Source organism: Eptesicus fuscus, chromosome 17 (assembly GCF_027574615.1).
Source record: "Eptesicus fuscus isolate TK198812 chromosome 17, DD_ASM_mEF_20220401, whole genome shotgun sequence".
Lineage (NCBI taxonomy): Eukaryota > Metazoa > Chordata > Mammalia > Chiroptera > Vespertilionidae > Eptesicus > Eptesicus fuscus.
In genome coordinates this window covers 53,408,524-53,432,504 of record NC_072489.1, presented here as the reverse complement: position 1 = coordinate 53,432,504, position 23,981 = coordinate 53,408,524, and the positions used below count along the sequence as shown (strand labels likewise).

General features: G+C 49.8%; 1 protein-coding gene and 1 long non-coding RNA gene across 3 annotated transcripts in view; one reads left to right on the top strand and one right to left on the bottom strand.

Moving 5' to 3' along the window:
• Positions 1-23,981, top strand: part of GFRA1 (GDNF family receptor alpha 1) — a 192,004-nt gene that overhangs the window by 75,036 nt on the left and 92,987 nt on the right. The window lies entirely within an intron of this gene.
• LOC129152000 (uncharacterized) lies at positions 16,805-23,037 on the bottom strand. The gene is made up of 2 exons (XR_008558710.1): positions 22,605-23,037; positions 16,805-17,423 (listed from the first exon to the last, which is right to left on the bottom strand). It is a non-coding gene; the product is annotated as an uncharacterized LOC129152000 (long non-coding RNA).

The following is a 23,981-nucleotide window of genomic DNA, read 5'->3' as shown; positions in this document are numbered from 1 at the left end:
TGGGACTGCTTTTGTATCCCGTGGCTTAGTTAAGAATGAGAGGGAAGAATGAGAGGGAAGCATCTCATTCTCATTACAGGCCTGTTCTTGGTGCCCGTCACTGCTTGCTGGGCCGGCCAGTGTGGATCTTCAGCGCCGTGAGGGACCAGCCACACTCTTGTGGAGTTTTCGGTGTGTTTCTGAGCTCTGCTTCGGAGAGGATGTGCTCAGGCGGAGGTGGGAGGACAAGAGCTTGTCAGCTTTGCAAGGGGATTGCCTTGGGGCAAAGGTGCACCCGGCGGCCGCTATCGAGTCCCGGGTTGTAAGTTGGACTCCGTGGCTTCAGTCTGCAAACACAACCAGCTCTGCGTTTGCCTTGGGTGATTCGCTCACCCTCGCGAGACCTTGGTGTTGATCTTGTTTGAGATGACCCTGGAAGTATGCTCTCAGGGGAACTGTCACCCCAGATGAGTTTTCCAAGGCTATCAGTGGTGCTGAGGGCAGGCCTGCCCCTAACATCTGGGGGCTCTGGGCAGGTGTGCAAGCAGAGGCCCCCGCCCCTTCACAGCTAAGAGGCCTCAAGACACCCCACCTACAAACCCTAACTTCGTCTCAAGCCCACTGGTAGGAGTGAGGATGTATTTGTTTGCATTGAGGTACATATTCCTGCCCTGGCTGGTGAGGCTCAGTGCGTTGTCCCAAGCACCAAGAGGTCGTTGGTTCAGTTGACACCATAGATCACATGTCCAGGTTGCAGGCTCCATCCCTAGTAGCGGGGGGGGGGGGGGGGGGGGGGGGGGAGGAGGGGGGGGGGGGGGAGGGTGCAGGAGGCAGCCGATCAATATTTCTCTCTTCCTCTCCCTTCCTTTCTCTCTAAAATCAATACAAACATTTTTTTTTTTAAAAAAGATAGATATTCCTGGCCCATTGGGACAAGGAATGGGGGTGCCCATTCAAAGCAAGGAATTTTATATCCGTGCAGGCAAAAAGCCCCACATATGTAAGGAGAAATGAAATTACCCCTTAAATGACGGCGAGGAACGAAAGAAAGAATTCCTCTGGGACTCCGCAGTATAAGCCAGGCAGCACCTAGCCGCCCCTTAACTGCGGACTACCTTGGATTTCTTCACACCGCCCTGATCCCTGAACGAGCAGTCCTTTATTTTTTTCTTTTAAACACCTTAGCTTGCTTTAACATGTTGCTAACTGTCTGGAGACTCGAAGAGACAGTCTAGTAAAAACCTTGCAATTTTCCCCTGTCGAGGTACAAGTGGGCCCTCTTCTCGCTGGCCTTAAAAGAACGGTTCAACGAAGGCGGCTGCAGGATGCTGTACCGTGTAGGTAGGGTGTCCGCTTCGTATCATGCGGCTGCTGAAAAGTTTATTGCCTTGTGCCAGAAAAGTCACTGTGATTTCATTTTTGAAAGTTGAATGGAAAACTCAGAATAGACTCTCCCGATAATTATGCCTCTTATTCGGCAACATAGGGTGAAAATTTATACGGCCTATCAATGCGAAAGAACAGAGCCGAGGCTCCGGGCTTTTATGGTGATTACATCTACCTGTATGGGGGCTTTATGTGCTTACAATTTGAATCATTTATAGATGCACACTCAACAGAGTTGGAGCATAACTAGTACTGTGGGTTTTTTTTGCTGACTAAATGATAGGCAAAGCAATTTTCCACAAATGTCTCCCAGTAGGCTGTCAGCACAGAAGCCTTGTAATATTGCTTTTTAACCTCAGCACTGGCAGCGATCCAGAAATTATTGCATTGATACCAAACTGTCTTGCACCAGGCAGTTGCCCTTTTCTCCATGGGCACCCCGTGAACTCTTCAAGTAGATGCCAGCCCCGCCCTCTTCTTACCCTCCCCTCCCCCCACTCCCTCCCCCCAAACAATCTTGTTTTCATTTCAGGAAGATCTTTTTACCTGTCCTTGTTCAACTGCAGGTAGCCAGGCACACTAGAAGTTTAAAAATACAGCCACACAATTCTTTGGATTGTGTTATTATGCCTTAAATGCATTCAATTAGCATTCAGAGCTTTGTCACCAAATAAATGACACACATGTTGGTGGCACAAAGGGGAAGGAGAGGCTTTGTGGTGGTGGTGGTTGTTTTTCCTTTAGGCAAAGTCAGGCCCAGCCTTCTTTCTTCTTTCCTCCTCCTTTCTCCCCGCCCCCCAACCCCCCTTCCTTTTACTCTCAGAAACTCTTACAAATGGCTTTGGGGAGTTGGTAGATAGGAATCCTGTGTTTTGGAGAAGGGTTTGTTGGGACTTCTTGGGAAGGACTGAAGGAAGCACACATCCTGCGTACAGTTTCCTCACCCAGCGGTTGGGTCCTGGCAGCATTCGTTGGGTCTCTGCAGGGACCTGAGCTCCTGGGCCCGCGCCTTTATGGGAGCTCTGGAGAAAGGTGGGGGTCCAGCTTCCTCCCACTTCCTGTCTGCAGAGCACTGGCTTGAGTAGACCTGAGTTCCTGGGAGCCCGCTGCTCTTGAACTCCAGCAAGAGGGGTGCACTGCTCATTTCTCCTGCCCAGGTCGAGAGAGGAGCAGACTGGTGATGACTTAGTGCCAGGATTTTGAGTTTAAACATCCATCGAGCTTTGAGGGCACTAGTTCTGTGTAAGGATGTGTGCCGATCACTTCACAGGAAAGATGCTAAGCCAACTTGTTGAGTGAAGGATTCTTCTCCCATTCGGGTGGGCTGTTGTGCTCATGGGCTGTGCCATCGCTGGGCCTGACCCACCAGTGGTCCTCCAGCTGCATTCCAGTTGCTGTGCTGTAGTGCCCTCCCCAGCTCTGGTCCCCTCTCTGCCCCGCCCTGGGCTCTCAGCAGGCTTGAAATGCCTCCCTGGGGGGCATTTGTCTTCTCATAGAGAACTGTGGCCATCTTTACCTTCATCAGGAAAAGAGACCTTAAAAAAACCTCTGGCCTAATGCATTTGCCTTGACCTTCTCAAATGATGAGTGCTATAAATGGAGAAGTAGGTAACTCTTACACATCCCGTGGCTCATAGAAAAGTCTGTCTTTGGCTTGGAAGAAAGCACTGTACTGGATAAAACTGGAAATGTAAACTGTACTAGGAAATCAAACTCAAAGCATTGAATAAAATTGTGGAAGTCAATGGTTTTGCAGCTTAACTTATTTCTATTGCTTAAGAGATGTTTCATTCTTTAAGTATCAGTGAATGAATGAATGATGAATGAATGCATTTCAGAACCCATTTAAGTAATAATTCTGCTGTGATCTATACTTAAAGAGAATTAAACTTTTAAGATGGTTCATGTATGTGGTTGCAAATGTAAACGTTGCCCCAAAGGGGAAAACATGCTTATAGGCTAGCTGGATGGGATGGGGGAAGGAGTGGAAGAAGGAGAGGGGGGTGATGCTCTCTAAGACCAATAGGAAGGCAAACATGTAGAGGAAAGCACTAAAGAGCATGCTGGGGCTGAGGGGATGGGATTCCTCTGGTGAGGAAACAAGGCGTGTTAATCAAGGAAACCCCTTGGAGGAAGTGTTTCTTGAATGGCATTTTGGAGGAACAGGAGTATCCTGTGCCAGGTGCCTCCTGGTGAGAGCCACCCCCCCCCCCCCCCCCCCCCCCCCCCGCTGAAATCGTTGCCCTTTGTTGGGGAAAGACTGGTTTATTCAGTGAAGAGGAAGCGCCAAGTCTCTGTCTGTAGGTGGACGCACTAACTGACCCAGGGAGCTTTAAAATACCCAGTTGCTGGCAGGCCAGTGTGGCTCAGTGGTTGAATGTTGACCCAGTAATCAGGAGGTTGGAGTTCCATTCCCTGTCCCCCTCTCGTAGCCTCACACGGTTCTGGGCTGCTTTGTTCCAGGGATGTGTGCTCAGAGAAGGCACACAAATTTAAAGTCCATCTAAATAGAACACGATTAGAAGCTAAAAACTACGACAGAAAAGTCAACCCCTGTGTTCTTATGCCAGATAAAACGCCTTATGGATGGGCTCCTTTAGTGGATTATCCAAGCCACTAACTCCTAGATGATTATGTTAATTAGACCTTATTAATATTAAAAGGAAGACAGCAGTTTTCAGACCTGGGGAATTAGAACCACTCCTTGCATAAGGCTGAAGTCTTGGTGGGGCTCCCTAAGCACCTAATCCATTGTATGACACTTACTCATTGTATGAAGAAGAAACACAAGCAGGGGACATTGGAGATGTCATAGGGGTCCAGAGATACTGGCCGAACAGGCACTAAAAATCCAGGGCTCTGGCCTCATGACCCCCAATTTTTGAATGAAAAGATAATATATATATATATATATATATATATATATATATATGCACATACATACACATACACACACACACACCCAAAATATTCACAGATTATTTGCATTCAGGAAGAGTTAAGTCTTTTTTTTTTTTTTTAGACTACTTGGTGCCTTTATTAATGAATGCAAGTATTGCAGTCATTGTCTTTTATACCTCGTTGCCTTTAAAGCCCTAACTTTCATTTAAATAGCATTTATCTGAACATGCCTATGAAAAATGTCAGGTTACTTCCTCACTGAGTTCTTTTAATATATATATATATTAAATATAATATATAAATATTATATTTATATAGTAAATATATATATAAAATCAATATATATATATATTATATATATATATATAATATATATATATTGATTTTAGAGAGAGAGAGAGGAAGGGAGAAAGAGAGAGAGAAACATCATTAGGTTGCCTCCTGCAGGAACCTGCAACCTGGGCAGGTGCCCTGCCTGGGAATGTAACCGGTGACCTTTCGGTGCATGGGATGGCACTCAACCCACTGAGCCACACGGGCCAGGGCCTCATTGGGTTCTAACAGTAGGGTTTCCAGGCACATTACTGGTTCTTGAGAAAAAGACTGAGATGTGAACAGGTCCTCTTCCAGCTTTTTGGGTAACAACTTGAGGGGACATGATTAGCTTGAGGCCCACGAGGGGAGACGCATCTAAGTTTGCTTAGAACTCACAGGAACTTGAGACAACCTGCAGTTAAAAAAATGTTTTTCAGTGTGTGTGTGTGTGTGTGTGTGTGTGTGTGTGTGTGTATGTGGAGGAGTCATATTCCTTATAAATACAGTAATTTCATTTGTGAGAGAAAAAAAAAATCTCATTTCTTTTATGTCCTGTTCACCTGAAATGCAAATCGGAGTTTGCTTGCGATTAATTAAGCAGATGATAGATGGAACTTAAAATGAACACTCAGCATTTCCCCTCGTCTGTATACAGAGCACAGAGATAATTGGGTGGGAAACAATATGGCATTTACATGGGGATTTTTTTGAAGGAGCCTTTCTCCTTTGACTTACCCAGAGAAAGGGAGGCTGGCCTTTCAGACTCGTGGAATGTCTCCGCTGCGTGTGTAAACCCATCAGCGGGGGGACGTGCCCTCATTTAGAAGTGCACCCGCTCACCTGGCTGTTGGCAAGACCTTGCTCAGTGGCGTGTCAGGGAGCTGCCACCACCTCTGCGGGAAGCAGCCTGGCGTTCTTTCTCTTGTCACTTGGTTCCTCGGGGGGCCGCGGGGGAGTCGCATTTCATCACGGGGATGAGAGAAACCTCGTTGGAAAGCGGCCAGGTGGTCCAGAACTGTTCTAGCTGCACTTGAACCCTCAGAAGTAGCTCTTTCCCAGGGACTGTCGCTGCTGCCACCTCCAGTTAGCATAGGAGGCTTCATTCCCCTGGTGCCGTTCCTGGGCCCTGTGGTCCCGTGCTGATCCGTGGCCAGACGCAGAGTACCTGCTGCTCGCTGGCCCTGTGTTCTGAGGCTCTGGAAGAGATTCCCTGTGGTCCTTCCTCCCACAATGCTCCCTTTCCCCCCGCAAAAAAAAAAAAAAAAAAAAGAATATGGTAAAATAAAATAAAATGGGTTAAAACTTCAGCTTACCTGGAGGTACACAGAGCCCATGCCTAGATATCAACTAGAGAGATTCAGTCCTGTGCAGGGCAGGACGGTAGTTACAATAGCGACGATCGCCTTGTTGTCCCGTGAGTGTTCAGCAGACTCTGAGATGAGAATGTGTGTGCAAATGATTCACAGAAAATTGCTTCCTGAAGAAACTGGTCGGGAGCCGGGAAGGCAGGACAGGGAAGTGGAGGAAGCCAATGCAAGTTCAGATGAAGGCCTCTTGGGGGCATGAGGCACCTGTTGAAAGAAGTGTCCCACCAAGGAGGCTCTCCGCATTGGGCCTGGCTCCAGGGCCAAGCAGCTCTGGCTCCCTCCTGCCAGGGCCCTGGGGACACAGCCAGGAACCAGGGTGAGTGAAGCGGCCAGTTTTCCTCCTTTGAGAGCTCAATCCAGGCTCACGTCAAGGCAGGGAAGATGCACCGAGGGGGCCTCTTGTCTCTGCTGTGACCTCTGAGGAGACATTTCAGTTAGAACTGAGCAACCAGCCAGGGAGCCCAGCTGCCGTGCCCCCTCCTCTTGGAGATCCGAGTCTGGTGAGAGAGAGAGAGAGAGAGAGAGAGAGAGAGAGAGAGCGAGCTGGCCTTCTCTCGTCCAGCCTGTCGGGGGGTTGGTTTGGGGCTGGACCTGGGAGCTGCAGGTCCCTGGCAGACCAAGTGAAGGAAATGCTGTAATTCATCGTCAGCCGAGGGAGTGAGGGCAATTTCTGAGAACTGGGAAGCTGATGGATGCTGGCATGTGGGCCTGGAGAGAAGTCTGCCATCCATCCTCCTCCAAGCTATGTGGACCTCTCCACTAAGGGCCAGCCAGGAGGTAACTGGTCCTGGCAGCCCGTGATTTTCAGGAGCTCCCCCAAGCCATCTGGGGCCTTTGGCTGGCAGTTCCTCTGTACGCCCGGAGATTGCATGATCTAGTTACTAGAGGCTCAGGAAAGCTGCCCTTCCTGGCCTATTTTTTACAACATCGGGAGAATCAAAGGGTCTGTAGACTGTGCATTTCGTGAGCAATTAGGCTTATGCAAAAGCAAGGGACTTTCTTAGGCTTCCAGGTGGGGTTGGCACCACGTATTGCGGAGAATGCTCCATGCCATCTCAGGAAGAACTGCCAGCAGCCAGCGCCCTGAGGTGTCCCAAGCACTGGGTGAGGCAGCGACCTTCCCTCTAGCACATTTCCCAGGGGACGCAGTGGGGTGATGCAAAGAGCGTGCATCTGGAGGTCTGGGGATCTGTCCCAGGTCCTGATATTGGAGTGAAATTGGAATGTGTCCCTGGGGAGATGGAGCAAACACTCTCCCAGCCTGCAGGGAGCTTGAACAGAAACTGGACTGATAGGTGGGCAGGGATGCTCAGATCAGCGGCCCTGGTGAGCTACTAAACATGGGGGAGCCTGGCATCAAAACGCTGGGGCAAGCAGCATCAAGCTCTGTTGCCCTCTCTAAGTGATGGACCCAGTGGACATAGAGAAAGAGTAGATGAGTGAGAAGAGGGAGAGGGGGGGAGGGGATGAGGGACAAGGGAGAACCGGAAGCTGGACATCTCTCCTCAGCCCTCAGAGTCCTGGGCCTTTCCTGGAGAGGCGGGGGCTGGGAAAAGGGAGAACCTGGGGGGGGTGTTCCCTACTGGCCCCTCTTGCCCTTATTCATTGATGGCATATGAACACCTTGCTCTCCATCCATTGGGCTCTGCCCACTCAGTGCTCAAAGTGGGGGGTGGAGGGGAGAGCATGATTTCGACCAAGCAGTGTTCACACACACCTTCTTGAACTTGAGCAAGTTAGCATCTCTGAACCTGAGCTCGCCCATGAAATAGGTATCCTAAAGGGCTATTGAGACAACTATATGATGTAATGCATTTAACTTCCTTAGTGAACACGGCCACATGGCATTCACTGTGTTCTGTAAGAGCTATTAGAATGAGGTTGGACCTGCCGAAACCGGTTTGGCTCAGTGGATAGAGCGTCGGCCTGTGGACTGAAAGGTCCCAGGTTCGATTCCGGTCAAGGGCATGTACCCAGTAGGGGTTGTGCAAGAGGCAGCTGATCGATGTTTCTCTCTCATCGATGTTTCTAACTCTCTATCCCTCTCTCTTCCTCTCTGTAAAAAATCAATAAAAAAATATATTAAAAAAAAAAGAATTAGGTTGGACCCATCAGGGTGCTCCCTGAATGGCAGGTAACCTCCCAGTGTGACACACTGTCCTTCCCCACCAGGCATTTTCTGATTTGAAGGGATCAGCCTTGAACCCCAGGCCCAGTGAGCAAAGCTTCCTTCCTCATCTGTCTGGAGTGCACTGATGAGATGGCTTTGAAATGGCGAAAGAAAAGGAAATGAATCCAGAAATGCCATCTTGTTCTCTCAGGGGAAGAGAGTGCCCCCCCCCCCCTTCAATACTCAAGGCTTTCGGAAAGTCAGGAAGGTAAAAAAAAAATGAGGGACAGACCTTTGGGAAGGCCCTTGGGTGACCTTGATCCCAAAAGATAACCACTGGGCTGCATGGCGAACACAGGGCCCATGTGAAATGTCTCGCTGGCGTGCTCAGCTCTTGGTGATACCTGCATGTGGATGTCCTTATCTTTCATCTGCGTGACTTCCTGCTGCCCCTCCAAGCACGGGCCTGGGCGTCTCTCAGAACTGGCAAGTGACAGTGACAGGTCCCTGTGTTTCTTTCCTCGTGTGCTATTGGGAGCTGGGTGAGTGGGCCTTCCATCTCCCGGAAGTTGAACATGATGCACATGGTGTTTACTTGGCTCCTGAGTCGCTGAGCTACTTCTGGGTCATCTCCCGCTCGGAAGATGGGGACCAGCTTGCTCTGTTTTGGAACCAGCATTAGCCTCTGGGGAGTTTCCGGCATGTGGTTCAGTGAAGGCTGCCGACCACAGAATCCAGGGCTCTTCAGAGCTGCTCACTCAGCAACTTCCTAAAGTGCTTAGGCCGGTTTTTGAGTTTTGGGGCAGGGAAGAGAGTGATGGCAGACCGTGATGTTCAGTCCAAACTCTGATGCTTAAGACAGGTTTGCTCCTTAATGAAACATTTAAGATATGTTTTCTTTTCACAGTTCCTAAACAGAAATACAGAGCCAGAAAGAAAGTCACTGCTCTGTTATGATTATTAACTATTATTATTAATATCATCATTTGGTCATCTGATAGTCAGGTGACTATCCTCCTTGTTTGAATACCAGTATCGGTGCATTGTAAAAGGGACAGCCCGTGTCTTTGGTTTATCTACGTTTCCCCCCTCTCCATTCCCTATCTCTGCCCTCCCCCTAACCCTCTCTCCCCGCTCAGGGGTTTAATCCATGCTCTTGAATATGTGTGTATCCTTGAACAAGATATTTTTCTGTGTGCCCATGATTTTTAAAAATACTATATAATAAAAGGCTAATATACAAATCGACTGAACAGCAGAACGACTGGTTGCTATGATGTGCACTGACTACCAGGGGGCAGAAGCGCCAGAAGCTGGGCTCATGGCTGGCAAGCGCAGCGGTGGTGGCGGGAGCCTCTAAGGATGTCCGACTGATGGTTTAGGCCAGCTCCCTGTCAGTCAGACATCCCCTGAGGGCTCCCAGACTGTGAGAGAGCGCAGGCAGGGCTGGGGGACCGCCCCCCCCCCAAGTGCATGAATTACGTGCACTGGGCCTCTAGTAAAGATATAAAACTACAGTGCTTGTCCAATTCCTTACCATTTCCACTCAAAACTTTTAGAGATCAACCTATGTTTTTGTACATTTAGCTAGCTTATAGTTTCTGCTCTAGGAACTTTTAAATAAAATCTGTGTGTGGGGGGGGGGGCGGGGAAGGTGGTGACCTAATAGCTCAGTGAGGCATCACTGTGGCCATTTCACAGATCACTAAAGTGAGACCTCCAGCACGAGCCCATGAGGTTAAGGTGGATGGCAGAGCTAGGCCTTCCTTACTCTTGACTCCTGGGCAGTACCCTTTCCCCTTACAGACCAGTGACCTCAGTTTCCTTTCTTCTTTTCAACTCCCGTGGGGACTCGAACCTCTAAAAGAGTCTGGCTTTGATGGTCCTGATGGTTGCATGCTTATTCAGTCCTTGGGCAGAGGCTGGGCTCCTGGGCCTTCGGCCTCTCTTTACCCCATTCTCTTATTCTGCAACATGACTGCGTTCACAGACCATTTCTACTTGTGTTTCCTGCTCTTTGCTGCTCAACAGGAGATAGCAGCGCCTCCCACGCGCGACAGCAAAGGAAATATTGCAAGCACGTTATTATTCTTACAGGCAGGCGGATAATAGTGCCTTTGTTCCTAGGTCCTCACAAAGGGTGTCCAATAGGCTTATTTCAGTTTATTATGATCATCCACCTCAAGCGCTTCCTCAGAATCGGCTGTCTACCAGGAAACCTTCTTTATGGGCGACAGTGGGACGTGGGATGATTTAGAAGGAGGGGAACATCCGGGCTTCTGAAATTAAGGCTCTTTCTTGCTCAAATGGTGGGTCCATCAAAGGCTTCGAAACACTATTCAGAATTGGAACGACGATCTCGGAACAGAGGTGCTTTCTCGAAAGAGACCGCAGGTGTGATTTACAGAAGGGTTTGGAAAGAACTCTATTTGGAGGGAGTGATGCTGGGGCTGTGGAAGCACAGAAGGGGTGGGGCTTCCAATTGGATTCAAAACCAGAACAGAGCTCATAGAAAGAAACCTGCAAAGAAGGAATAGAAGGAGCTGAGTAACGGGTCAGAAGAGGCCAGTGATTGGCCACTGTTGCGTGGAAGAAGCTAAAAAGCAAGGATGACATCATCCCTTTCGTTGGGAGGAAACGTTAAGAAGTTGGTGACAAACTTGGTCGTGACTGAGTGTTGAATGAAAGTTGATGCATAACTTTAATTATATTATTCTGTTATTTGTTACTCTGTTATTACCATCCTTTTTATTTAGTAACTGAATAATGAGAGAGAGAGTTGATATTGATGAAGACCTTCGAGTCGAAATATTTATCACGGGACCCAACTTTCTTGGAATATGTGTCAGGGAGTGTAGATTCACAAAAGAAAATTTCATATTTGTGAGGACAGTATAAGTATTTGGCTTTTATTTATGTTCTCGCACGCTACACAAATAGCTTTTCTGTCCAGTGTACTAGAATTTATGCTGCAGAGTCTTATTACAATATTGTAAATTGAACTCTGTATGAATTTTCCTTTGGAAATACCATTATTTTTCCTGAATGTTCACCTCAGCCAGTCACTTTAAAACCTTTGAGTCAAAAAAGGTGTTGTCTGGGTTAATTATGTATTTGTTTGAGAAGAAATATTTGTTGACTGGCATGCATTGGAATAATGATTATTATTGTTATTTTAATATATCTTTATTGATTTCAGAGAGAGGAAGGGAGAGGGAGAGAGAGATTGAAACATCAATGATGAGAAAGAATCATTGATTGACTAGCTGCCTCCTACTGGGGACCGAGCCCGCAACCCAGGCATGTGCCCTTGACCAGACTCAAACCCGGGATCTTCAGTCCGCAGGCCAATGCTCTATCCAGTGAGCCAACCCAGCTAGGAATAATGACTATTCAGGAATCTAATTCATTTGACAAATTGCAGATTGCCAGAGTTACAAGATTCATGGTATGGGAAGCAAAAGGTCTCCTTTGCAAGGTCAGCTTGGTGGGGGACACCTGGAATCGGTGTTTCCTCTCCAGGGGACAGAACAGGAGCAGCCTCTCTGAGCTGATGGTCCCTGGAATCTAGAATCTGCACCCTGCCTTCTCGTGTTCATGGATTCATTTTCCCCATTAAAGTATCATGGTCTTGTGGTACCTCCGGTCCCTAGGGAGAATGGAGGATGGGAGTGGATGGTTGGTGCCTTCTTTTTACCTTCTGTTCATGCTCATCTGCTCCCACGATTTCAATTACCACCTCTATTCTGACAACCTCCAACTCAGGTCCAGATCTTGCTCCCAAGTTCCAGATCCTTATTCCTGGTGCTTGTTCCCTCGGCCTCTGCAGATTCCTCATTGCGCCCACCCACGGCCTGTCCCCTTCTGTGTGTCCTGTTGCAGATGGTGGCACCACCTTGGCCCCGAGCCTGGTGTCAGCCCATTTTCCTTCTGCTCCTCCCCTCCTCCACTTGGCACGTGGACATCCATCGGTCCTGGAATTTCTACCCTCTGGGTCCGTCTCAAATCCTTCCCCTCGTTTCCATTCCTCTGTCTTCTCTCTTAGCCCAGGCCCTTATTTTTTTTTCTGGACCATTATAGAAGCCTCCTCATGGGCCAAATCTTTCTGTCCTTTAAACTATAATTAGGGTCAATGCCCTAGCAAGTGGTCGGCAAACTCATTAGTCAACAGAGCCAAATATCAACAGCACAACAATTGAAATTTCTTTTGAGAGGCAAATTTTTTAAACTTAAACTTCTTCTAACACCACTTCAAAATAGACTCGCCCAGGCCATGGTATTTTGTGGAAGAGCCACACTCAAGGGGCCAAAGAGCCGCATGTGGCTTGCGAGCCGCAGTTTGCCAACCACGGCCCTAACGCATGGATATGCTCTAGTTGGAGAACCCTGTCTGACTCATTGTCAGAGGAGGAAATCTGCATTCCTTATCAGAGCCTTTGATAGTCTTCGTGGTTAGGGCTCCACCTTTCCCTCTGGCCACCTCTTCTCAAGCATCATCTGTGTTCTAGACACACTGACTTTTTTGTCTTTCCCTGGACGAGCCAGATAGGTTACAGCCTCTGTGCTTTGGTTCACGCTGTCCATTGGTCTCTGTCTGTCTTGTTTACCTAGTGAATGGCAGGCCACCCTTCAAGACCCAACTCAAAGTCCCTTGTCTGTGAAGCTATGCACGTGGACCACATCTCCACTATGGCACCTGCCACACGGCATGGCCACATCCTGCTTGGCTGTTGGCCTGTTGGTAGAAGTTAACTTCCCGAGGGCTGGCACTGAGTCTCATCTTTGTACCTCCAGTGCCTGGCCCATGGTAGGCCTGATATTGGTGTGGGGGTGGTTGGAAGGATGGAAGCAGATCTGGCTGCTTGATCGAAGGAAGAAGGGAAGGGAAGGAGGAGGGAGGGAGAAAAGATGGGAGGAAAAAGGGAAAGATGGAAGACAGGAGTGCCTGAATTCCATTTAGAATCCTACAATAACCTCCACACAAGCGCTTCTGTCCCATCTTCCCGACGCCTAAGGATGTCATGTACTTCTTGTTTCCTGCGCCACCTCTGACCAGGAGCACTGGCGTATAATCAATGGGCTCTTAGTAGATCTTTGCAGACTGACATATGTTCGTGGACAATGTGCTTTGAAATTCTTGGGCTGTAAACAAACAAAGCAAAACAGGCAACTGGTTATTATTCTCTCTGCTTATAAAGATTTTGTTTGCCATCTTCTTAAAAAAAAAATAGTGCGTTTGCTGGGTTATTTGTGGTGGAAAGTCTGCTGGCATCAGACATTAGTCCCCATTTAAAACAACAACAACATCAACTTAGGAAAACACTAAAGGAAGGTCATTTGGTAACCAGCTGGGAACTCCACCTCACATGTGGGCCTGCTTTTTGACTTAATGCCGAGGCCCTGCAGAGCTGAAACTGGCAGGTCCCTTTGGAAAATAAGGCAACGAACCTAAAAAGGGAAAAACCAAGAAGACGTCCATTTCCTCCTGAATTTGAAAAGCGGCGCGACTGCATTCTCTGCTTCCTTTAATTAGCACACGGACGTGCACGGTTTGTAACAATGTAATGAAGCTGGCCTTGGCCGAGGGATGGGAGAGGTAGGTAACATCTCCCCATGGCAGCGCGAGGGCAAAACAAAGGGACCCCGAGCGTGGCAGAGGTCTGGGCCAGCCACCTTGACGGATATCTCCCACGTTTCTAATTTAGCCCACAGAGCAACACTAGCAAGAAGATTCTGGAAGAGGTTCCCAGGCGAGGATGGTCACGAGCGTAAAATCAACCCGCACTCCTCTGGCCCTTTAATGATCTATGTGTGGTGATCTCACATTGCATCTCCCCCCCCCCCCCCCTTCTTCTTCTGTCCTTGGCGGAAGGCAGCCTGCTGGGCTCCCGCTTTGCTCAGCCTTCTTGATAAATGTCAAGCCTTCGTGTGGAGCTGGCACGTAGCTAGACAGCAAAGAAGTCACCTATGTCCCCCGAGCCATCCTCTCTCTCCAGGATACGGTTCCACGTTGAGGATAAGGCCTGGTGCTAACCCGGAGGGAGGCTGAGGTTTCCGCAGGCTGCCGCAGTGCTGGTATTTTATTTGCTTCCCTTGGGGCCTGACCGGATCCTGCCTCTTCCCCGGGAAGTGCTCAGGTGAAGCTTGAATACAGGTTTTCTAACAGGTGGGGGGAGCGGGAGATTTCATGCAGAGTCCTAGGACCGAGGGAGCCAGGAACACCTGCCACCTTTAGTCGATGAGGACAGCGCATGTGCAGGGCAGGACCCACGGTTGGGGCTTTCGCATCCCTTATGGGAAATGGTCGGGCAAATCTTTTTTTTTTGGGGGGGGGGGGGGAAATACAATAAATCCAGAGCTCTCTCTCAGAGCCATGTATGTATTATATTTTGCTTTCAGCATCAGGAGTGAAAAATCATGTTTTAGAGCTTATTAAAATGTTGCCCATATGGATAGTTTTAAAAGATAATTTATATTAGTGCTGGCGCATAACCTTTTAAATTAATAATTCAGAACTGTGGCTAGAGGTTTCCGTGGTCTCTAGTAGTATATTATCTGGCTGCTCCACTGAGAAATGAGCACTTATGGACGAAGGTATAAAATTGAAAAATCTAACCCATTTGGTGATCTGTTCTCAGGGAGGAGAGCCTTCTTAAATGAAAGCCTATTAGCGGGCGAATTCTGATTTCTGGACTCAAATCTGCTTGAGGTCATTACGGAGTATTATAAAGAAAAGGCCTCCGCTGCTGTTACGCCCGAAAAGCTGGCCGCATTCACAAAGCACCCAAAAGACGCCTCTCATGTAAAAAACAAAGGGTTTATTAAAACCAGCATGCTAGGTCTCACAGCATACCCTGAATACAGAGTGGGGGCTGTGAGCCCCGATCTTTTGTTATACCGCAATTTTATAGACGGGGGCTCAGGGAGGATGGGAATGCTACTCAAGTTACTGAGTTAGCCTACTCTGATTGGCTGGGTGGGGGCCGGGGCTTGCTTACGAAGGTGTAGGGCGTGGTCTGACGGCGGGGAAAAAGTGGTTCAGTCCTAGCCTACGGCGGGAAAAAGTGGTTCAGTCCTAGCCTACGGCGGGAAAAAGTGGTTCAGTCCTAGCCTACGGCGGGAAAAAGTGGTACAGTCCTTTCATTCCCCCCTTTTTCTTTTGGGCAGTCTCTAATCCTAGAGACCCTCTGGCTCAGTCACAGCTGCGTATTGCTGCCTGATGATCATGAGCTTAATATCTCCTATTCTCTGCTGTATGAATTTTATGAGTTTATTTAGAATACAGGGTCCTATGGTGAGGATTAACAGCAGGACTATGAGTGGTCCAGCAATTGCTGACAAGAGGGTTGTTAACCAGGGTGACTGTGTAAACCAAGATTCAAACCACCCTCTCTGTGCCTCCCGCTCTTTTTGTCGCTCAGCCAGTCGCTGTCGGAGTTTGGTCATGGATTCTTCAACTACCCCTGTGTGATCAGCATAGAAACAGCACTCTTCCCTGAGGGCTACACAAAGTCCACCGTCCTGCATAAATAGGAGGTCTAGGCCCCGTCTGTTTTGCAGGACTACCTCTGAGAGTGACGTGAGGGAGTTTTTAAGGGCTGTTATAGAAGTCTCTAATTCTTTTAAGTCCTGATCTATGGCAGTTTGGAGCTGCTGCAATTGGCTAGACCCTTGGATAAGAGCTGTGGTCCCAACTCCTATTCCTGCTGCTGTTCCAGCTCCCAAGAGAACGGCCAAAGTGAGTGACAAAGGCTCCCTCCGGAAGCGGGTGACCTGCCCTTCTGCTTTATCCTCGAATGAGTCTGCTCCATGGTATAATACCCGGGGAAACAAACGGACCATCACACAGAAATGGTGGTTGTTGTCAAAAATAGCAGTGGACACACAGGGGGTTAGGCCAGTGTTGCAGGCCCACCAGGTTCCTGCCTCTGAAGCCAGGTACTTATTAGTAGAGTTTGTGGGGACAATTCTGGCACATAGTTGCTGGTGACTTGGAGGGGGATTTCCTATGCAGAGTCCCCTGCCAGAAACCTCAGGGAGGGTTAGCTGGTGATTACTCCCCCAGTTACAGGCAGAGGGGTTGTTTGTTAGGTTGTAAACCCCGTTCACAGCAATCCCTTCGTAGTAGGGGGGTGCCACCGAGAGACAGAGCCAGCAGGACTGAGTTAGTCCATCCTGAGTCGCATTAAGAGCAGCGTAGGCCCCGCTTATGAGGTTGAACAGGGGGAATCTCCCACTTGATCCCGTTAGGGCAGGAGCCTCGCTACTCAGGGCCTGCAAGGCGTTTTCTGGGGTGGCTGTAACCGGGGGAGGAGTTGCCCTTGTCTTTACTGATTGTTGACTGCGAGATGGTTGGACTGGTCGAATTGCCAGGTTGGGCCCCACAAGGACTGGTGTAGCCTTTTTCTGTAGCTTGACAGTAAACCAGAGGCCAAAATCATGCCCAGAGGCATAGAACCTAAGTCCCCATGTCCTCCCCTTATGCCAGCGGTTAAGCTTGTTGCTCATTCTGCCTATTTCCGTAAAGGAGATATTCAGTCCATTGCATAAAGCACTTGCGACACATTCTCTCCTAGTGCTATCCCGGTGAACAGTAAGCCAGTCTGATTTTGATCCGGTGACCCAATGAGCTGACCCTGTGGTCTCACACCCCCATGCTGCACAATAGAGGGATTCAGGCCCACCGCAATGCCGCATCATATATCGGCTGCGGTCATCTTTCGGGCAAACATAAAAGGTGAGGGCCTTGAGGAGGTAGCGTTTATGTGGGGTACTGCACCCCGCTGTTTCGAAACCTGGGGCCGGGCCACCGTACCCACTATGATAGTCGGTACCTTTGGGGATGTTATTAGGGTTCTCAATGTCTTGTATGTCCCAAGTGTCCAGGCCAACGGCCAGTTGGCAGATATCAGGGTGTAATGTGGGCCACCAGCTACCCGGTGTGTGTGTACCCTCGACCGACCAGACCACTTGTCCTGTTGGGTTGATGACTTCCCAGGCTAAGGCCGCAGGGGCATGGGGGTTACCTGCCATCGGACTGGGCAGGCAAGGGCTTACGGCGAAGGCGAAGCTTAAGAGGATTGTCAGTCCTCTCCATTGTCCATTCAGGTCCTGGCTGTGGGGCAGGCTTGAGATGAGAGGCATGGATCCATGATGAGATGCCATCTACTTTCACCGCAGTTGGAGTGGTCAGCAGCACTACGTAGGGTCCTTTCCACCGGGGCTCTAAGCTGTGGGTCTGGTGCCTCCTCACGAACACTGAATCTCCAACGTGGAAGGAGTGGGGCACCTTGAGGTCTCCTGGTTGGTAAGCAGAGGCTAGAGGCTTCCAGACAAATCGTTGGATTCCCTCTAGGGCTTTTAACCTGGCAAGCAGAGGTGCATGGGGTGATAAGTTCGAATCTGTGGCAGGTGACATTTTTGAGATTGGAGGTGGGGTTCCATACAGAATCTCAAAAGGGGTGAGGTTATACATGGAGGGTGAGGGAGTGTTCCGGGCACGGAACAGGGCGTAAGGTAGGAGCATGGTCCAATCCTGAATGCCAGTCTCTAAGGTCAATTTAGTTAAGGTCTCCTTGATTGTTCTATTCATTCTTTCTACCTGCCCTGAACTTTGGGGACGATAAGCACAATGTAATTTCCAATTAATCCCCAACACCTTGGCCACTCCCTGACTTACCTGGGCCACAAAAGCAGGTCCATTGTCTGACCCAATTACCTGGGGCAGTCCAAACCGAGGAAAAAGTTCTTCCATAATCTTCTTTACCACCACTTGGGCTGTTTCCTTCCGGGTGGGGTAGGCCTCTACCCATCCTGAGAAAGTATCTACAAAAACTAAGAGAAATCTTAACCCATATTTGGCTGGCCTGATTTCAGTAAAGTCTACTTCCCAGAATTGGCCAGGTCTATTTCCTCTTAGTCTCTTACCCTCTGAGGTTTGGGATTGATGTGCATTCACAATCTGACAGGCCTGGCAATTCTTAGCTACTTGTTCCGTCAACCTCTTGTTCTCTGTAGCCGCTAAGGAAAAGGGTTGTTCCCTCAGCAGTTCTTGCATTTTTCTGGCACCTAGATGAGTGAGCTGATGAACGTGCTGTAAGTAGGAAGTTGCCTGTTGTTCCTTACTTTTAACAGTCGTGGGTGCCAGATTCTCCTCTGGGGTCTCAGTTATTAGTGCCAGAACTCCTGCCCCTCGAAGAGCTGCTGCCTTGGCTTCCTCATCTGCCCGCCGATTCCCTACGGCTATAGGGTCTGATCCTTTCTGATGACCAGGGCAATGGACTATAGCCAATTCGGTGGGCAGCAGAACTGCCGCCAATAGTCCAAGGATTTCAGCCTTGTGCTTAATGTCCTTTCCGGCTGAGGTTAGTAGTCCTCTTTGCTGGTATATGGCCCCATGTACATGAGCAGTAGCAAATGCATAGCGACTGTCTGTATAGATGGTAGCCTTTTTTCCTTTAGCCAATTCTAAGGCTTTTGTGAGAGCAATCAGCTCCGCTTTCTGGGCTGAGGTCCCTTCTGGCAGCCCTGCTGACCATATGGTCTTAGTTCTGCTGACCACCGCCGCCCCCGCATGTCTCTTACCCTCTCGCAGGAAGCTGCTACCGTCCGTGAACCAGGTTACTTCTGAGTTGGGTAATGGAAGGTCCTTCAGGTCGTGGCGGATTCCTGCTTCCTCTGCCAGGATGTCTTGGCAGGAGTGCAAGACTGGATCCGCAGCTTCGTCCGGGAGCAGGGTGGCAGGGTTTAAGGTAGAAGGGGGCCCAAAGGTTACTCGATCCTTATCCAACAAAATGCTCTGATAATGGGTGATGCGTGCATTTGAGAGCCACCGGTCTGGGGGCTGCCTGATAATGCTTTCCAAAGCATGCGGGGCTATGATGGTCAATTTTTGTCCTAGAGTCAGTTTATCGGCATCTTTGGCTAACAGAGCAGCGGCAGCGATAGCTTTAAGACAGCGGGGCCATCCTCCTGCTACCGAGTCCAAGCGTTTGGACAGATAGGCCACTGGCCTCCTCCAGGGTCCTAGGGTCTGGGTTAGGACTCCTCGGGCTGTCCCTCCTCGCTCCTCTATGTAGAGGGTGAAGGGTTTCTCAACATCGGGGAGTGCCAGTGCTGGGGCTGACAATAGGGCCCTCTTGATGTCATCAAAGGCCTGCTGCTGTTCTGGCCCCCAGGAAAATTCCGCATCCCCTTTTAGAAGTGGATAAAGTGGGGCGGCTAATGATGCAAACCCCGGGATCCATAGTCTACAGAACCCAGCCGTCCCCAGGAACTCTCGGAGTTGTTTCCTGGAGGCGGGTACGGGAATCTGCACAACAGTCTTTTTCCGGGCCTCCGTCAACCACCGCTTTCCTTCCCGGAGAGTATATCCTAGGAAAGTTACTTCCCGCCTGCATATCTGGGCCTTCTTAGCTGACGCCCGGTACCCCAGCTGAGCAAGTTCTTGCAATAGGGAACGGGTCCCATACTCACATTCCTCCTGAGACGGTGCAGCCAACAGTAGGTCGTCTACGTACTGGAGCAGAGTCACCTCCGGGTGTCGGGTTCTGAAGGAACCCAGGTCCTGGTGGAGGGCCTCATCAAAAATGGTGGGTGAGTTCTTAAAGCCCTGGGGTAGCCTTGTCCAGGTCAGTTGCCCCGCTATCCCGGCCTCTGGATCAATCCATTCAAAGGCGAACAATGGTTGGCTGCTTTCACAAAGCCGTAGACAGAAGAAAGCATCCTTCAAATCTAATACAGTATACCAGGTTCTGTCAGGTTGAAGGGTGCTTAGAAGGTTGTAGGGGTTAGGTACAGTGGGATGTATGTCCTGTACCCTACTATTAATCTCCCTCAGATCCTGCACTGGTCGGTAATCTCCCGTTCCTGGCTTTTTGACAGGGAGGAGTGGTGTGTTCCAGGCTGACTGGCAGGGCCTCAAAACCCCCTCTTGGATTAGCTTCTGAATGTGTGGTCTAATTCCTTCCCGAGCCTCCCTACTCATGGGGTACTGTCTGACCCGAATTGGTGCTGCAGAGGTCTTTAGGGTGACCACCACTGGGGGTTGGTTTTCCGCCAGCCCTAGCCCGGCCTTCTCGGCCCAAGCATCTGGATACTCCTCAAGCCAGGTTGTCATGTCCTGCTTTTCTACTGGAGAGTTGTACAGGCGATACTCATCTTCTACAGACATAGTTAGGGCTGTGACTACCGGCCGTTCTACCAAGGGACTCAGAAACTCTACTCTGGGTCCCTCAGGGTCGAAGGTGATGCGGGCCTTCAGTTTAGTGAGCAGGTCTCTCCCCATTAATGGGGCCGGGCAATCAGGTATCACAAGGAAGGAGTGATGGACTTTTCCCCTTCCCAGGTCCATGGTCCTCCTGGTAGTCCAAGCCCGGTATCGGCTCCCATTGGCACCTCTTACTAAAGACCGCTTGGTTGACAGTGGTCCCAAGGGCGCTTGCAAAACCGAGTAAACGGCTCCAGTGTCTACTTCAAAGTCAATGGGAGTCCCCTCCACGTTAAACTTTACCCTGAGCTCGGGGAGGGGGTCCGAGCCCCGTCGCCCCTAATCTTCATCCAGGGCTAACAGGGCAGGCTGCTTAGCCTGCAGGCCCTTCTTGGGTCTCTTAGGACAGTCTTTCTTCCAGTGCCCATGTTCCTTGCAGTAGGCACACTGGTTCGGGTCTAAGCTTGGCCGTGGCCCGGTACTGCCTCCCTTTTCTTTCTGTTTCTTTCCACTATCTACCACTGTGGCCAGGATTTTAGTTAATTCCTTATTTCTTTTTTTGTCTCTAGCATCTTCTCTCTCCTCTCTCTCTTTTTCCTTCCGCTCTTCCTTTTCTTCCTCTGTTTCCCTTTTGTGAAAAACTTTATCTGCTTCTTTGACTAAATCTCTAAGGGTGAGGTCTTGTAATCCTTCTAGGCGTTGTAACTTACGCCGTATATCGGTAGCGGACTGGCCAATGAAGGCCATGGCCACTGAAGCCCTTTGGTCCTCCGATTGCGGGTCAAAGGGTGTGAACCTCCGATAGGCTTCCATTAGCCTTTCTAAAAAGACCGCGGGGGACTCAGTGGGGCCCTGAACGACCTCTCTTACCTTAGCCAAATTGGTGGGCCGCCTGGAAGCTGCCCGGAGACCCGCCACAAGAGCCTGGCGATAGGAGGACAGATGCTCCCTACCTTCTGAAGAATTTGGATCCCAATTAGGGCGCGTTAGCGGGAAGATGTCATCAATGATGTTCGGCAACTGCGTCGGACGCCCGTCTAGTCCCCGGACGTTCTTTCGTGCTTCTAGAAGTATGCGGTCTCTCTCTTCAGTAGTGAAGAGAGTCCCGAGTAGCTGTTGGCAGTCTTCCCAGGTGGGCTGATGAGAGAACATGAGAGACTCCACGAGACCTGTTAGTCGGGTGGGGTCCTCAGAGAAAGGAGGATTATTATTTTTCCAATTATACAGGTCTGAGGAGGAAAAGGGCCAATATTGGAGGGCCGGCATTTCCCCCCTTTCCCCATTGTCTACCATTGGCCCATATGGGCGCAACGGCAGAGTAGTGGCTACAGGCCCTTCGTCTGGCTGGAATCGGCTCCGAGTCCGCAGTGCAGGTCCGCTGCCTGGCGGCGGCGGGGGGCCCTCAAGAGTAGAATCTGGGGAGGCCGCCATCGGGGACATGGGTGGAGGAACTGGGCCAGGTGCCGGAGGAGGTCCTTGGTCGCGCCGCGGAGCTCTGGCCGAGGCATAAGGAGGTGGCGGGGGATCAAGAAGGAAAAGATCAGATTGTGAGTCCGGAAGAACCGGGGGAACAGAGGGTGGAGGAGAAGGCAGAGCTGGCTTTACAGGAAGAATAGCAGGTTCGGAAGCGGAGACCGACGACCTAGAGAGGGAATCAGGGGGTAAAAAGGGCTTAACCCACACCGGGGGATTTTCACATAAGTCTTGCCACACCAAAATGTAAGGCTCCTGGTCCGGGTGTCCATGTCGGCCAGGCTGAAAAACAAGATTCCTCACTTCCCTTATGAGAGGCAAATGGAAAGACCCCTCCGGGGGCCATCCGACCTTAAAGTTAGGCCACTCGGACGAGCAGAAAGTCTGCCATTTGCTCTTTTTGATGACAAGGGAAAGATTTTGAGCTCGTCCCTTGACCTCTGACCAGCGGCCTAGGGTCAGGGACAAAGGAGTAGAAGTACTCTGGCCCATGACCGCGAACACACACACACACACGACAAGAAACAAAGAACAAAGGACAAGGACAGACACAACACGTTGAGACAAGAATTTAAGGATCCAAAAAGAAGGTTTTTCAAAACCAATTGACCTGACTGGCAACAGAGTTTCAGAATCAATATTAAGCAGATGAGAGGGATCCAGGCGTCCCCGGTCCTCTCCAGATTCCACCAGGGCGTCCCCCGGGGATGTGGCCTGCGACCTCCCGACACGTCTGTCAGCCGCAGTCGGGGGAGACTCACGTCCCTCCCCGACAGCCACCAGACCGAACAGATTTGCCAGTTCTGACAAGATTTTTATTCCCAAATTTCGAAGCGATCGCTATTCAAGAGGCGCCTTCACTTACCCCAAGAAGCGTCTGTTGGAGCCCGAAGGCGGCCGCCGCAATCTCGGTGGGACCTCCAAATGTTACGCCCGAAAAGCTGGCCGCATTCACAAAGCACCCAAAAGACGCCTCTCATGTAAAAAACAAAGGGTTTATTAAAACCAGCATGCTAGGTCTCACAGCATACCCTGAATACAGAGTGGGGGCTGTGAGCCCCGATCTTTTGTTATACCGCAATTTTATAGACGGGGGCTCAGGGAGGATGGGAATGCTACTCAAGTTACTGAGTTAGCCTACTCTGATTGGCTGGGTGGGGGCCGGGGCTTGCTTACGAAGGTGTAGGGCGTGGTCTGACGGCGGGGAAAAAGTGGTTCAGTCCTAGCCTACGGCGGGAAAAAGTGGTTCAGTCCTAGCCTACGGCGGGAAAAAGTGGTTCAGTCCTAGCCTACGGCGGGAAAAAGTGGTACAGTCCTTTCACTGCTTAACCACACGTTGAAGTCTTAAAAGTAGGCAGACTATTGATTTTTTTTAGCGAGAGTTTTACCGCTCCAGACACTGAAGAATGATTCTCATGACTAAAATTTATAGGTTATTAAGGAGAAGAATGCAGGGGGAAAGACTTCGCTGGAAGATTCACAAAATTAGCTCATTTTGTTCGTTAGGATTCGCTTAGCACTCTCCCCCGGAATAGAGATATATCAGTCTGGAAAGGGATTTTGGTTACGTGGTAAATGTATATAGATCAGAAATATATTGGAATCGTATGTGAGCCCACAAGGACACATTCACTTTTTGTACGTTTGCAAAGAAAAAAGAAAAGCAATTTTTTTTTTTTTCTGAGAAGTTTAATTCATCAAAAAGATCAGGGTTGGCGGGTCTGGCCACTGGCTGACTTTTTTCACCTGGGAAAAAAACCTATCAGCCCAAACTAAACAGACACATTACATGCGTGTGTGTGTGTGTGTGTGTGTGTGTGTGTGTGTGTAGTCAGGTTCATGCCTCAGTTTAGAACAGGGAAGGCTTTCTGAATCCCTCGAGGGCGATGCTCTGCCTGGTGCCCTTCAGAGGGAAGGTGTAGAGTTGCTGGAAAGGCAGTGCTGTGAGAGCAGGAACCATACGCTTTAGGCCATATAGGGGGTGACAGAGAAAAGGTGTCTCTGCCAGAGACAGTGTGGGAGTACCTGGGAAACCACTGCACCAGGAAGAGGAGAAACGACGTCTTGTCTTAGCGCCATCTCTGAGCCACGCTGATAGCGGGACACGCTGACCCCCCAGCAGGGGCTCCAGTGCCATTGCCTCTTGCAAACATCTGCCTCCCCTCTTCCAGCTAAGCCTCCCGTTGGCCTCTGATGAACTTTCTCTGTTGGACTATGGCTTTTGGTCTTGTATCTACCTTCC